Source organism: Phymastichus coffea, unplaced genomic scaffold (genome assembly GCF_024137745.1).
Source record: "Phymastichus coffea isolate CEN01 unplaced genomic scaffold, Cenicafe_Pcof_1.1 PCOF00006, whole genome shotgun sequence".
NCBI classification, from domain to species: Eukaryota; Metazoa; Arthropoda; class Insecta; order Hymenoptera; family Eulophidae; genus Phymastichus; species Phymastichus coffea.
The window spans coordinates 1,988,589-2,005,267 of NW_026706817.1; the positions used below are offsets into that span (position 1 = coordinate 1,988,589).

Consider the following 16,679-nt stretch of genomic DNA (forward strand, 5'->3'; position numbering starts at 1 on the left):
TGAGACCGGCAAGCGGGTAGCACGTGTTCGAAGATCGGTCGTTTCCTTTTGTTCGTGTGGTAAATCGGGTGGAGTAGTGACACCGCTGAGTGAGGTTGGACAATTATAAAGGAGAAGCACAGTGATTGAGATTGACATCCTGCCACGACTATCGCACGAGGACTGCGGAATCGCAAGCCACCATCCGAGCGAGGAGACCTGACTCGTCGCCCACAACACACGGGGATCAACTCGCAGGCCTCCCGGCCTCGACAACATTGGGCGACGGCCTTCGCGTAATCAGGCCGGAATTATAAGGCGAAGCTGTCTGCAGCAGCGTTCGTCCGCGTAAGTCCCCTCCGATATAATAATATTGAGTATGTGAATTCCGATAAGCGAACACACATAAACTGTGCCAACCGCGCGCCACTCGAAATTGTATTGTCTGTCTCTCTCTCACGCGTGCGTATAAGCCGGCTGTATGCTGCGAATCTCTCGGCCAGTATGGAATGTGCGCCCACGTGTAAATATAGCCGGTGAATAAATTAGCTGAGAATATACTAAGAAAATCGGCGAATTCACTCGATAGCCCTGAATTTTCTCTACGTTCCCTTCTCCTGCGCAAAGTTTTCTAAGAACCTACAGCCACCGCTCTTTCTTGTTGTTCCGTGCTTTCGCGCTCATTTTCAGGCTGCGCGTCCGGCACGGGGCTGGCCAAAAGGGGTAAATAGCGGTGATAGAAATTTTGTTAACGGACGGCGATTTATTTACATAGAAATCAACTACCGTTACAACGTGAAGTAAGAGTAGTAAACTGCGTGCATAAAAAAATAGAAAGTAAGGGCGAGCGTTCAAATAAATATTGAGCTTGAATAGACATAATAGGCTAACATAACCGTAAAAAATATAAATGGTCACTTGGGTGCTATGACACAGCGGGTCGTAAAGGATATGGCTCAAAAAATAAGGAAAAACAACTTTTTTGACGACTTTCAAATCGTCAAAATTTAATGGGTTTTCCGCCGAAAGTCCATTAAATTTTGTCACCATTACGAACAGCTACGCGGCACGTGTGGACCATCAGCGAGGAGAGAAGAGAGGTCGAGACTGAGAGCCAGGGAAGGAGAAAACCAGCCTCCTAATTCGCCAGTGCCCAGAAAAGGGATGTGCTTTTCCCTCCCCGCACGCGCGAATGGCAGCAAGCAGTATCAAGCGGAGCTGAGACTCCGCATCGCGAGTTCAGACTCGATTTCGCTACCGAACTGTCTACTTGGCTCTGTTATTTTTCTATAGCATCGCAAAATATATATATAGAGGCTTACGGATAGATAAGTCCTCTTTCAAAGTAAATTTTGTCTTTCCTTTTCCAAAGTTTTAATTCCTATTTAAATTCACGTGAGTTGCGCGCGCAAACCAAAAGCGCAGAGAGGAGCTTGAAGATATTACACACCCAAAGGGTGTTGTCTTTTCAACCTTTTATCATGTTTAAAAAGTAATCAAAACAGTCATAAACACAATTGAATTGTTGAAAGAGTTGATTCAAATATTTTTAGCTACTTTATCTTATTGATGAGTTTTAAAAATTTTATAAATTATAACTTTTTCGTTAAGTTTGTTATTAATAAAAGATAGATACCAACAATTTCTGTAATAAAATCAGATCCATAAACAAATTAACATTAGAAAAAGTTCTCTATTTATTATAAAATTTTGTTGGTATCTTTAATTACATTAGAATCTGCAGAATAAACTAATAATTAAAACAATTTTATCTTCTGTCAAAATAATTAAAATATTTTGGTTGGATGATTTTCAATACATACTTGTTTGAAAACTTACTTTCGAAATCACCAATACAACTCAATCCAATTTAAGAAGTTCATCATTTTTTGCAAGTATTTTATTATCAATTATATTTATACTGAAGAATGTATTAAATATTCCAAATGTTTCCATTGCTGTTCAACTTACTAACTTCTGACTAATATATAATATATTATTTATTAGACATTTTACTTCTGAGAAAACTTTCTCATATCTTGAAATGTAATTTCATATAGATTATAATTATATATAATAAAAATCTTAATGTTTACAATAAGTTGTTAAAATTCCTTTATCATTCTTTTCTCTTATAAATATAAACTTGATGTATTGAAAAGTTATAATTTACATGTCAGTCGCAGTACTGTTGTATTTACTTGTATTACTTGTACAGCGATTTCTATTGATGATAAATATGTAGATTTTAAGACAAACAAAAGTATTTATTAGTGATCAATTATAAAATTATTATAAATATATAAATAGTCCGATAATTCTTTCAATGAATGTAATAAGATTTATAATTTATCTTCAAGATGAAATCAGATGTGATATGGAAGGATATATAATAAATCTATTTATGTTATATATACATAAACAATAGCTTGTACATGTAAATGCTACATTCTAATTGTTTAATATGGAAATCAAATATTAAATATAATACTTTATATTTAACATAAATATTTTATGAATTTATTTAGAGTTAAGATCATTCTAAATTTTTAAAAAGTATGTTTCAAAAAAAATTCATACATTTTATTCAGAGAAATGTATATTGGTTTATAAAGAAAATATAATTTCAGGTGCAGAAAATGATCATTAAATCTTGATAGTGATTTTTACAATATAATATTCATAGTACATAGTATAAGGCATTATACTTTGTCTAAAAAGAATTGTTAATCTGTTTTGGCATTGATGCTGAAAAAGCTTTTTGGCTATTCAATTTTTTCAGGAAAAATGTATATACGTAAGGTAAGATCTCTATTAATAGCATATTATGATATAGCAGTACCAATTATTGGCAATTGAATCTGTAGACAACTTAAAAAATGCTGCAATAAATATAATTAATATTAAATTGTATAACCCTACCGCAGTACAAATTACAAACATTACAGAATTAAATAAAAAAAATTGCAAAGCAATGAGTTTTAATATATTCAATATAGTCATTAAATTAATTTTAAGTTTATTAATGTTATATTAATGAAATGTATTTAATGGAACCATAAAATATATGATAGATAGTGGGTGGATACAAGTAAAAGGAACACCTCTGCTAATGTATGCATGTGTTATAATAGTACTATTCAAAGTTGGATAGCTTGTCTATTTTTGGCTATTTTTAATGACTTATATCTATGTGAGTTTTTAATTTTAACGATTTAATGTTTCTTTTATAACGACTTATTTGACACTGATGAATGAATTAAACAGAGAACTGGCTACATGATTGCTATACTGATCAATTATAGTTGTAATTTATAACTGAAAAGTTAGATATGATTACGATGAAGCTAGAAATGCCTAGTCAGAAGGAGACTACTTTTTTTTTTCTCTTATTTATTTATTTAAAGTCGCATCCTCCTGAGTGGGTATTAGTGACATTGGTACCCTATTAGAGTTGCAGACATTAATTTGTTATGTAGAATTAATATTAGTTATATACAAAGTTTGTAGTATAGGCATGGTTGTTTGCATTGATACAATGACAATGATATTTATAATTGATACAATGAATGCCATTTGATATTAACAGTGGTTTAATTTTTTCTGGTTTATTACAGTTTGCTTTTTAGTTGAGGATCTAGTAGAAATTTGATGACATTTTGGCATTGATCTGGGTTGTTGAGTAGGCTTTTTATGTCACTCGATAATTTGTGCTTTTAACGTTCTTTTTTAGTGAGATCTATGTTGTTTAGTGTGTAAAGTATCAGGTTTTGTATATTGATTGAAGTTCGTAGTATTTTAATTAGAAATTTTTTTCAGCTGAATAAAATTGTGGTGGTTCCGATAAAATTATTTGTAAAGATGATTTCGGGACATGTGTGATTAAGGTTCAATACCCTATGGAAATAATCCAGCTGGATATCCATGTGGAATTGTATGGATTCCAAGTGGGTTGAAGTGGATTTCCATGATGGATTTCCAGGTGAATTCCTAGCAAAATCCAAGTGGTTTTTTAACGAATTCCAGGTAGATTCCTAGCAAAATCCAAGTAGATTTTTAATAAATTTTAGATGGATTTCTTGCAAAATCCAAGTAGATTTTTATCGGATTTAAGTGGATTTCTTGCAAAATCACAGGTCATGTCACATTTTTAGACAATAAGATTAAACTATCAAATTTCACTCATTCAATGATACAATTAGCACAGTATGATCAATTATCAAAAACATCATCAGACATAAACATTTTTATTGCATGATAGCCTCTATTTTGTGCTAGCAACCCTTGATGGATAATTCATATGAATTTTTTAATTGTATTGAATATTCAATATGGATTTATTTTAAATATACAATTAATTTAATAAATTTCATTCCAATAAGAAAAACACATATGAACAAAAAGAATATCTCTAAAATTAAATTATTCCAATAAGAACGAATCTTAAGGTAGGAGAGAACATACTTTCAGAAATTAAAGTAATAAATAAGTGAAATTTTGGCATAATATAAAAAGAACAATTTTTATTGGAATACTGAAAAATAGATTTATTTGTATAATATAAAATATTTATAAACCACCTATAATAAATTTATAGGTGGTTGAAGGTCACCAAAACTATCAAAGTATATAACATAATCTCCTCTCTTTTTGTAGGGTATCGAATGAATACCTAGACCATTTTTATCATCTAAATTCATAATAGTCGACTCTTGATAGAGGGGGGGACCATTAGCTGGCGAGACGTTACGCATGAAAACTCCTTGAAAATCATCAATTTTCATTAGTTAAGCATATTTTTTTATATTTAGATCTGTCAATGCATGATTAGGTAAAGCTACTTCGAGCTTTTTATTTTTTAGACCTCTCCCATTGGTATACGGCTTGAGATGCAGACCACAACCTTTATTATGTGACTATAAGTAAAGACCTTTACCTATAACGATTGCTTTCATAGTTTTATTATGTCTATAAGCCTCTTTTAGGCCCTCGCCACATATGCGCATACGCGTGTGTACAATGGCGTACAAACGCGTACAAATCGCTAAAAATTTTGATAGTGCCAACAACAGATAGTTACTACTATTTCTCGCATGCCCCAAACGAACACACACTCCCGGAATAAACGTAATATAACCTTTAATAATATAGCGTTATGATACGTTTGTTGTAATCGTGTGCAGCAGTTTTTGAGCAAACACAATATCGCATTGCTTCCACAAGCTCCATACAGTCCCGACATAGCTCCTTGTGACTTTTGGCTGTTTCCAAAACTAAAAAAACCATTCAAAGGACACCGATTCGATGACAAAACAACAGTTGAAAACAATGTGACGAGTGTACTTAAGGCTATCCCTAAAAGTGAGTTCCAGGACTGTTTTGAAAGGTGGAAACATCGATGAAACCGTGTTATTCAATCAAGTGGGGATTACTTTGAAGGATGCCAGCCACCAGATGATAAAGAATAACGCTAGCACGAAAATATAAAGGTAGGCCCGATACTTTCCGGACAGACCTCGTATAGCTATTGTTTGGTCATCAGCATATTGAATTGATGTTAGCCTCGGGAAGTACTGATTATATATTTTCAAGTACAATTCGATATCTAGCCTGGTAGTAAGAGTAAAAGTCCAAATAAAGAGGTATTATAACAAATATTATTTATATTCTCATACCACTTTTTGAGCAATTAAGAAAAATGTAAACATATCATAAATTGTCAAATCCTAATTAGTTTATTCTTATTTGAGCTCTGTAAATTCATATACGTCATATGGTAAATTTAGTAAATTATAATTCTTGTTTGAAACATTTTCTTTATTATAGCTAGAACAGCTGACAATAAATAAGTCAATAAATATAAGATAATTATATCTAGAGCATAATACCGAATTGAAATTTCCAGGGCAAATTGAACAGAATGGAAAGAATTGACTTCGGTCCAAACAAAGTCTAACACTGAAAATGTTGAAAGTAATTGTGAAACAGTGTCAAAGTAAGTTTAATTATTAAAATTTTATAGATTGATATTTATTATTTCTAATTCTTTTTTAATTTAGATATTACAGGTCTGAACCAAATGTTGAAGTGTCAAAACATACTGCTTACGATAACAGTAACAATGTCAACTCTTTATATTCTGTTCAATTTACTCTAGAAATTTCAATTCAGCATTACGCTTTAGACACCCTGCTAAAAATGTAGGATTAAGAATGATTAAAAATAAACCAATCATTTTCAATCCTATATCTGAATCTTTCAAAAGTTAATTGAAATGAATTAAGATGTTATATTATAAAGCAAAATTATTGAAACTGATTAATATTGATTAAATTAATTAAGATTCAAATGGATTAAATCGAATACTTTTTAATGACAAATATTCGCATTGAATGTATCCGATTCAATACATTTTGATGTAATCCTAATATGTAGGATTAAAAATGATTAAAAACAGACAATAATTTTCAGTTTGTAATAGCGTCGGCCGCCCTTGGCCGGCAATTCTTTCCGGCTATCACCAAATTATTTAAGGGGGAGGTAAGGGAGGCGGTGTATCGCTTCCAGCAAGGCAGGAGAGGAAAGGCGATCGCAATAAACACTCTAACCTTTTACCAACCAAATATATTTATTATAAAATCGCTACCTTGAGCGAGGACGAACAGAACAATCTATCAAACCTTAACCTAATACACAATATCTTCTTATCAACTAAATGAAATGATCGGCAAGTGAGCACCTTGCCATTTCATCACCGACTCGATACACAATAAAGAAAGAAAACCTAACCACTAGTTCAGATGTGCCGGCCCGCGAGAGCCTGGCACAGCGCACAAGTCGCGAATAGCCAAAAAGGGTAAAACCGATTAAGGAAGAGAAACAAGAGGAGAGAGTATGACCTGTTTAATTGGCGAAGTCCGCTGGGCTGGCGCGTTGATCTTCCTTCTGCCGGCAGGTGACTTCCTCAGATATGGCGTGACTGGTGGACAAAGGCCACTCTCGAGAATACTGTGCCGGTGCGTTAGGCTGGTATGCTCTCGCTCACTTCCTTAATGCTCGCGAGAAACGACGCAATAGTGCGTGAGAGACTGTTTCTCACGCCCTCCCCACTCACTTACCTAATCGGCGGCACGCGGCCCCGCCAACCACATACAACATATAGCACGATGATCGAAAGTGATTAAAATGGATTGGATTCATTAGGATTTGAATGTATTAAATCGAATAACATCGAATACTTTTGAATAAAAAATATTCGCATTTAATGAATCCCATTCAATGGACTTTAATTCAATTCTGACATAACGTTCTATTTATATCAATCTTATCCAATAATTTCCAATGACTTAATGGGGATTATTGAAATAGATTGAACTTGCATAATCTTCAATCAGTTTAAATACTTTTTAATAAAATAATTCGCATTAACTGAATCCAATTCAATAAATTTTAACATATTCGATCCCAATATAATATACTATTAATAGCAAGCTTATCCAATAACTTTAAATAACTTAATGGAAATTATTTAAATAGATTGAACTTTCATAATTCTCAATGGGTTTTAATGTAATGATTAATTCCAATCAAAGCTTGGATTAAAAGTTGTAACAGGCTGCCGCCTAGCCGCAAACCTCGGGTAATAATAATTCTAAATACAGTCAGACGGTGCACTGTTAACTGTGTGCTCCTAGCACACTTGCTCACCTTGTCCCGGTGTGCGCCTGCCCCGAGTTCTCTTACCGATCTAACCTGGGTTCACGATCTCTCCGCCAGGGGCGCTGTTACCCCTGCTTTACAGCGCTCCGTCGGCCACTGTTGACAACTCGGTTGGCGGGCAGCTTCTCTCGGTGCTTACGTGCTCCGTGCTGTACTACCGGCGCGTTCGAATCAAACGTAAGCAACAATACCGATTTCGAACAAAGGGAAGATGAAATAACGAGATCGTTTCGTGTTAATCTCTAACCACTTTATTAACTCAAAACTAGTATAAGGGAGGGATTTGCCGAGAGACTCACGCATGCTATTTCGATACAACAATTCGAACGGGGAGAGAGAGAGTAAATCTCGCGGACTATTCGCTCGCACGCTGTTAACAAATTCGCCGCGCACGCTGCGCGGGATCGTACGCTAAAAACAAATCAGCAAAAGTGCTGTGCACCTACCGCTAAGTTGATGGGGATACGGTGGCCAACCGTATCCTATTAACCCGTTGCTGATGAACTGCCTCTGCGGCTGCTGCTCCGCTGTTGTTGTTGCGTGGCTGCAGGAGTTGCAGAGGTTGAGCTCGCTGAAGCTGAGGTCGCACACGTTCAGCAATGCGCGCACTCGGCACTCCACTCACAATTGTTATTATCGGCGACGGTGTCACACACGTTGTGCAGTGTGTATTCCCACCTCACAACTCGCTAATAATCTACACAGCTCCCTGGATCTCACTCGTAAACAAAAGGACTCGTTGTTGCCTCTGACTCGTCGATCACGATGTAGCCGGACTGAAGGACACAGTCATACTGGCTAGCTAACTCTCCCCTCCCGGTCATTGCCCCTAACGCGCCCTCTCTCTCTCTCTCTCAAACCAATCGCGGCTGTTATGCTCAGCTACTTAGTAACCCACGCGAGTCTAAACGATTTTCGGCAATCGTTGCAAAGTCTATTTCAATAATTTCCAATAACGTAATTTCGTATTTTATTTCATGAATGTTAATATATTTACTATCTCGGCATGACACTCAATTAATATTAATATTATTGTTTGGCATTCAGCAATACCCCCTATATTAAATAGATTAAATGTTAATAATCTTATATTTTATTATATTTTAATTATTTTTAAGAAATTTTTCAATGTTAATTTAAGGTAATAATGTAAATACGATGTCGCTAGATTTATTTATAAAAATGAATTTTTTATCTACATCATCGGCCTCACTTAACTGTATAATTAGTTATCATATACTCCTGAAATAAATAACCAATTGAGGATTAAATAATATTGTAATATTTTGAATTTCGCTAAACTAAATAAATAAATGAATATAAATGATTAAGGGAAATGAAATTGAATAAATACACACTACTACTATGAGTCTGAATTGTCATCCTCTTTCTCCTGCTCTTCTTTTTCCTTTTCCTCCTCCTCCTCCTCATCATCATCAGAAACCAATAAATTTTCATCCCGTCTGTCCTGAAAACCCTTCTTTTCCATAGTACTTCCCACAACGAAATCTATTTGACAGTTAAGATCATTAAAATTTGTAGATGCAAATTCAAAGTTTAAAGGGTCGACTTCATCTAGTAAAAATTTATCTTTGTTCTTTTTTTTAAATTTTGGTAATTGTTTCATATTGGAAATTTTCTTGGTGGCGTAGGCTTTCAAATTTGCTATTTCCGTTGAACGATCATACTTCGCCTTTTGTTTCTTGGTTATTTCCTCTTCATAATAATATTCAAGCCAATGACCGTAATATTCTGAAAAATGAAAATGCAAGATTTTTTACCGTTTTCCAGTTTGATTCATATATTTATATATTTTTCAATAAATTTCTATGTTTTATAATTTTTACCTTTGCAAGCATTCACCTTCCTAGGATCTAATTTCTTTGTCCTACTGAGTTCATTCCGTTTCATCCTCTACTACAGTTTCATTATCGTCACATTTTTCACCTTCTGCTTTTCTTTCTTTACCGATTTCATGGTTGTTCTCACGGCCAGTCATTGTACTGACCATCAAGACTGCCTTTCCAAAAGTACTGACAAGGAAACCCCCCCAACCCGACCTCACCGATTTCAATAATCTTTTGATATGTTATAGTTCATCAAAAAATAAGACATACGTATTTTTTTTTATCGGCGGAAAAACACTTTGAGGGGGTGAAAACAACCCTCAAAGTTCACCCCCAAAAATAGATTTTCCAATGTATCTCAGCATCTAATTGATATTTTACGACCAAACAAATTTCATATCACTTCTCATGTGAAAAGCAAACTAGCACATGCAATTCCGACCACAAGGGATGCAACCCTTATTTTTTTTATTTAAAATACTATCTATTTCATGGCTATTTTTATGAAAAAAATTAAAATAACCTGAAAAAAATTGGAAAAAATATTACGCTACATAAAATACATAAATAAAGTTAATCTAGTCAAGCTTTTTTTCAAACTACCCCCTTAAAGTTGAAAAACCACCCCTAAAAAATTGTTTTCAATACATTACAGGTGGTGTTGATAATTTAGTGTAAAATACGTTAAGCATCATTTATACTGTACAAACACAACTATCTCGTGCAGTTTCGACCACAAGGGTTGCAACCCCTAATTTCTGTCATCGAAATTTTTACCTTCTTTGTACCTATTTTTGAAAAAAAGTTCATGAGCTTGAAAAAATTAGTAAAAATATTACCGTGGATAGAATAAGAAAAAAAATTTACCTTTTATTTTTAAAACCACCCCTTATCACCCCACGTTCTATCGTTTATTAATTCTATCAAAAAATAAATAACTTTTATTATATAAAAAAACAAGTCAAGAATAATATAATATTATAAGTTGTAACGGGGTATGACCGTTTAATGATTATATCGCGTGATTATATTAATGGGATACACGTAAATCGTCAATGCTCACTACTACTCCGGGAGAGCACGAGAAAATATGCGTCAGTCAACCGATAATCGTTTATAACCTAAACTAAATTGAGTGGAAGCTATGTGAGATGAGAGAATCAATGAAAACACTTGTTAGTAAGGTAAATCGGATCTTTTATATTCCCTCAAAACTCACAAAAGATCGGCCCGCGGCGTTTGTTTACATGCACGCTCGCTCATCGACAACACGCTTTGCCGGTACGCTCGCTGCTCTCTGTTATTAGAGCCTTACATGTACGCATCGAATACCGAAAGTTATTTATCAGTCATGCAATTCCGATCGCGTAATTAAGCTGGCCAGCTTACCTTTTACTTGCAGGCGATCGGAGAAAAACTATTACGGGTCGCACAGCACGGAACCGTTTAATGTCGTCTTATTGTTCGCAAGTCGCGAATGCGCGCACACACCAGTTTCGCCCTCGATGGCGAAACCTCACACACTCTCTCTGGATCTGGCCTCTGGCTCGAAGCTGGACAACCCCTCGGCGGCTACAATCCTGGATCACTGGCTGCTAATTATCGAAGCGTGTAGATGACAAGGGCACGTGGATTGTCGATAGCGGTAACGAAAGCGGGCGGACGCTAGGATGATCTAGGCTTCACTGGTTCGAATTCTACCGCGTGCGTTCCGTCTGCTCGCGTGTCGAATTCCTTCGTTACGTATTTTTGTCCCCCCGGGAGGTGCTGCCCTCACGGACAGCAATAAGGTTAAATAGTTAGCGCTAACTTGACGTTTACCGTCACAGTCCCCTTCCAGTCTGGGCCTATAGGGTCCGTGACGATGATTCCGTTAGCACTATACTTTCCGAGGAGGAGATGAGGAAGGATAATAAAGGATCATAGTCCGAGTACTGTCAAAATTTTACGTTTTATTGGACGGCAGGGCGATGTATCGGTGGTCCTGCCCACGGGGGCAGGACATTATCACCTAGCTGGCCTCGGCGGTAATTCCTGGCCCTGGTCGTCCAACGGGGGTCGGCCGCGCGCCTCCCACCCCAGCCTCTCCTGGACCAGGTCGGCGTGTTGTCGCACGCGTGGGCAGCGGTCCGTGCGGGTCACCCCGGGGTAGTGGCATACGTTGCACCCCTCCCACTGAGCGCGGGAAAGGGTGCCCCGTGGGAGCCCTCGCTCTCTGGGGGTCAGAGGCAACCCGTTCCTACGGTTCGGGGCGGACCACAATGGTCTTTCGACCGTGGAGTCCGCACCCGCGGGGCCTAGGACCACATTAATGTGGATGGGCCCCGTTGCTTGACCGCCTTGGCTCCCGTCCACATTAACCACCAGGGTTACCCCGCCTTCTTGCGAGCCCTGGTGCGGCGTCATCCCCGACCTGGTTTCCGGGACCGTTGTTCTGGCTCCGGCGGTCGGAGACTGGGGGAGGCTTGTGGAATCGCCGCTCGCCGGGCCCTCGATGGCCTGGCGGTGACGCTGCTGGACGCCCCTGATCGCCGACGCGAACTGACGACGGTGGGACACCACCTTATCCCAATAGTCCAAGTCTTCCGGGTGGTGTCCCGCGGCTGTGTACGCGTCAAATTCTGCGTACACAGTCCGCTGGAGGATGTTGAGGGTCGTCCAGCTGCGCTCGACTTCCCTCAACCCCTCGACGATGTCTCCCCAGGTCCTCCCGCCAGACGGGGGTGTCTGACTGGTGAACCTGGGGCGCCAGGTCGCGTCGGTGGCACCCTCCTCCGTCTGGGTGCCGATGGTCGCGGTCGGGACTTTCCGGGGAATTGGTCCCCCCGGGGGTCCGGGCAGCGGCGTGGTGTCGTCTCGTGTGATGCCGTGGGTTTTCGACGGCATCGCGGTCGACTCATCGGCCGGGAGCTCCTCTATGAGCACGGATGACGAGCTCTCGTGAGCTCACACCCGTGCTCGCTCCTCTTCCTCCTTCCGGGTGGCAAGCAGATGGAGGGCGGCATGCACCACCCCCTCGACGGCGGGACCTAAGTCCAAGCCGATGAGGGCGGCTGCGCTTGCTCGAATTATTCGAGTGTAATCTGCATCCTGTAAACGTCCGGCGAGTTAGTATTCTGAAAACAACTTTGGATATCGAAGGTGGGCGCCTGTTCGGCTGCCCAGGGCCTTCGTCGCCGGAGTCGAAGGTGGGGTCCTTAGCGTCGGTCTCCCAGGTCCTTCGTTCGCCGTGTATCATGCATCCACGGTTGTCGCTTTCGGTGGTCTGCCCCTCTTCCTCTTCACGATGATGGGAGGAGGGGCTCGTGTCGTTTGTCGATGTTGTGTGGTGTGTGTTGTTTGCGCGGACTTACGAGGTCTTCCTCGTGGGCGCTTCGTCGGGTTAGTAGGAGGAATATGTAGCGGAACTCGGCTGGGGGGATTTCGGCGAGTACGGCGAGGTGAGTTCGGAATTGTCGCGTCGTCATTTCGGAGTGTATTATCTGAAGTGTTGGCGTTCCCGTTTCCGTGTACCGATGTATCGCTCGCGTTAGGCGGGACGTTCATCGCCTCGGTTCCCTCGGCGGTAGCGATCTCGTCGTCGTCTCGTGTTCGGGTCCCATTTTCCGTTATATCGTCTTCTCGTCCATAATAGGGTTTAAGGTCCTTCGCATGGATTAGCTCCGTGACCTCCTCCTGTTGGTTGGCGAGGCGATATGAGTTAGGACCGAATACCTTCGTGACGATAAAGGGGCCGATGAATTTGGGTGCTAGTTTCGCGGAGATGCCCTGCGCCGCGCAGGACAGTATGCGATTCTTTTTCCACACCCAATCACCTTCCTTGAACCTATGGTCCCTGTGTTTAGCATTGTAGTACTTAGACTGCCTCAGGGACTCATCCGAGGCGCTCTCGTGAGCTTGCTGAATGGCGGAGCGGCTATTCTGCATGTGCTCGTTCCATTGCCCGATTCGAAGCAAACTCTCTTCTTGCTCAGCGAGCTCGTCCATCCGTTTCCGGAGAGTATTCGGGGCTCCCGGTTGTCTGCCGTAATTGAGCATGGCCGGACTAACCCCGGTGGAACTATGGACGGCCGTGTTCAACGCGAACATGAGTTCGGGTAGTGCTCGGTCCCATTCCCTATGATTTCCCCGCAGATACGACGTTATCATCGTTTTCAAGGTGCGGTTAACCCTTTCCGTAGGGTTAGCCTGCGGGGTATAGGTTGGGGTGAAGGTCCGTTTTATCCCCTGATCTCTCAGGTACCCATCCACCAACTGATTACGGAACTCGGTGCCGTTGTCGGACAAGAAGATCTTCGGCGTGCCGAAACGTAGGATTATTCGTTCCCTAAGTTCCTTCACGATCGTCTTGCCGTTAGCACTACGTATAGGTATACATTCGATCCATCGTGTGAATACGTCGATGAATACCAGGACGTATTCGTGCCCTCGTGGGCTCTTCGGAAAGGGTCCGGCGATGTCGCCCGCGACCACTTGCCAAGGCATAGACCATGTTCGGTCCTGCATGAGCCCGCGCAGTGGCCGTTGCTCGACCTTGCACTGTTGGCAGACCTGGCACTTCTGGACGTATCCCTTCACATCCGTGTACATTCCCGGCCAGTAATAGGACTGGGCGACACGGGCGAAGGTCTTCTCGCGTCCTAAGTGTCCTGCTGTCTCTAGGTCGTGATTTTCGAACAGCACCGCTTTGCGTTCTTCTGGTGGCACGACGAGTTTCCATTCGTCGCCATATCGGTCTCCTCCTTGGTGATCATGGTTCGGCTTTTGGTGATACATCACCCGGCCGATCACCTTCCAATTCGGGTATTGTTCTGGACGGCTCTCGACGCGTCGGAACTGATCCGTGTACCAGGCGCTGTCCCTTGGCTTCGGCTGGTTCATTGAGCCAACCTCTGCCCTCGTGGGTTCGAAAGCGCGTGATAAGGCGTCGGGCAATACATTGTCTGCCCCCTTTCGATATTCGATCTCGAAAGTATGGCCTTGAAGTTGTAAGGCCCATCGGGCGAGACGTCCAATTGGATTCTTCAGGTTGTATAGCCATTTCAGGCTATTGTGGTCAGTTACCACCCTGAACGGGTACGCTTCTATGTATGGGCGAAACTTCTGGATGGCCCACACGACCGCCAAGCACTCGCGCTCCGTAGCTGAGTAGTTTTGCTCAGCCGGGTTAAGGACTCTGCTAGCGTACTCTATGATTCGGTCGCCGTCTCCTGTTTTTTGTATCAGGACGGCCCCGATCCCGGTAGCGGTAGCATCTGTCTCCAGCACGTATTGCCCATCGGGTTCTGGTAATCCCAGGCATGGTGCGGACATCATGAGTGCCTTAATTTTGGCGAAGGCTTGTTCTTGTTCCTCTCCCCACACATATTCGCTCTTTTTTCCTGTTAACCTCGTTAACGGTTGAGCGTGCGTGGCGAAGTCGGTCAAGAATCTGCGGTACCATGAAGTAACCCCCAGGAAGGTGCGCAGTTGTCGCACGTTTCCTGGCCGTGGGTACTCCATGATAGAGCGCACCTTTTCAGGATCTGGCCTGATCCCCTCGCGGTTGATCAGCAGACCGAGGTATTTGGCTTCAGACTTGCAGAAGACGCTTTTCTCTCGATTGATCGAGAGGCCAGCTTCGCACACCCTGTCCAATACGGTTTTTAAGTGTCGTAGGTGATCCTCGAAACTGGACGATACCACTATGATATCGTCCAAATAGGCGAAGGCGAATTCGCCTAGTTCGGGACCGATCACACTATCGATCAACCGCTGGAAGGTGGCACCGGCGTACGAGAGACCGAACGGCATTCGTACGAACTGGTAATGTCCCAGTCCAGGTACGGTAAAGGCCGTAATCGGCCGAGATTCGATCTTGAGTGGGATCTGGTGATACGCGCTACTGAGGTCGAGCGTAGATATATAGCGCGCATTTCGCAAACGTCTTAATATATCTTGCATAAACGGTAAGGGGTACGCATTCGGCTCGGTGACTTTATTGAACTTTCGGAAGTCAATACAAAATCTGTATGAGCCGTCCTTCTTGCGTATCATGACCACTGGGCTCGACCAGCCACTGTCGGCTGGTTCGATTACCCCTTGGGTCAACATTTCCCTTACCAGTCTATGCATTTCTTGCTCGACCTTGTGCGATACTGGGTAGTAACGCTGCTTAATTGGCTTCGTATCCCCGACCCGAATCTCGTGCTCGATGCCTGCCGCACATCCCAAGCCCGTCGGGGCTCGGGATAGAGCCTCGTTGATGGTCTTCTGCAGCATGGTCTGTTGTGTAGCCGTAACCTCGGCTAGTCCGATTGTGGCTAACCTCGGACCAGCCTCCAAACTAGCTACTTCTAGCTCCATTTTGGCTTGCGATCCCTTGAACAACAATGTGTTATCGTCTGGGTCAAGTACCGCTCTGAACAACCTGACGAAGTTCACTCCTAAAATACATTCTTCGACGAGGGTAGGGAGGATGGCTACTCTCGTCGGCATCGTCAATCCTCCCACGGTGAAAGGTAGCATAGCGTGACCGACGATCGTTAACTTACGACCGTCTGGTAATCCTGCTGTTCCCGCGTGGGTGGTGTCTAATCTGACGCCTAGCACAGATGCTATTTGTAGAGCATTACTACCCATGGCTGTGGTGGAAGCTCCCGGATCATAGAGGGCCCGTATTTGGAAGTCCCCTATCTTCACCGGTAGCCACCAACGCGTCTCCTGTTCCGGGGAATATCGGAAAACAGTTTCGACGGCTCCACAGCTTTGCTCTTTATTCGTTATAGCGCTAACCATTGTGCTCTTGCGTGGTCGAGTGGCGTTACTTATTATCCGAGCCCCTTTGGTTCGGGCGATCGGAGTTTCCGTGAGGTTCTTCTTCGACGGTTTATTTGCCTTAGCCCGTGCCCCCGAGGGCGTGTACGATCCGTGCGTCACCGCCTCGGCTGGTCTAGGGTCTTTGACTTTACCAGCGTCGTAACCTTTCTTCTCCGAGCACGCTCTTCCGCCACGCTTGTCTTTGGCGTCAGCAAGGGAGTTCTCGTCCTCGACGCCCAACACGCTCGCTGTTAACGGCGTGGGCTGTGTTGACGGAGGCCGCGAGATCTCTTTGACGGGGTTTGGGTTATTGGATGAAGGAGTGGGATCAACCCC

The 16,679-nt window shown here is 41.9% G+C and overlaps 1 protein-coding gene across 4 annotated transcripts in view; it reads left to right on the plus strand.

The window, feature by feature from the left end:
* The first annotated feature begins 1,206 nt into the window (after positions 1-1,206).
* LOC131668425 (DNA fragmentation factor subunit alpha-like) overlaps positions 1,207-16,679 on the plus strand; it is a 260,893-nt gene continuing 245,420 nt past the window's right edge. Inside the window, exons 1-2 of one of the 4 annotated variants that reach the window (XM_058942593.1) lie at positions 1,207-1,471; positions 2,610-2,781. The gene's annotated coding sequence lies outside the window, so the exon portion shown is untranslated. Of the gene's footprint in view, positions 1,472-1,506; positions 1,875-2,609; positions 2,782-16,679 lie in introns of those variants that run through there. The other 3 variants (XM_058942610.1, XM_058942582.1, XM_058942602.1) reach the window with 3 other exon arrangements.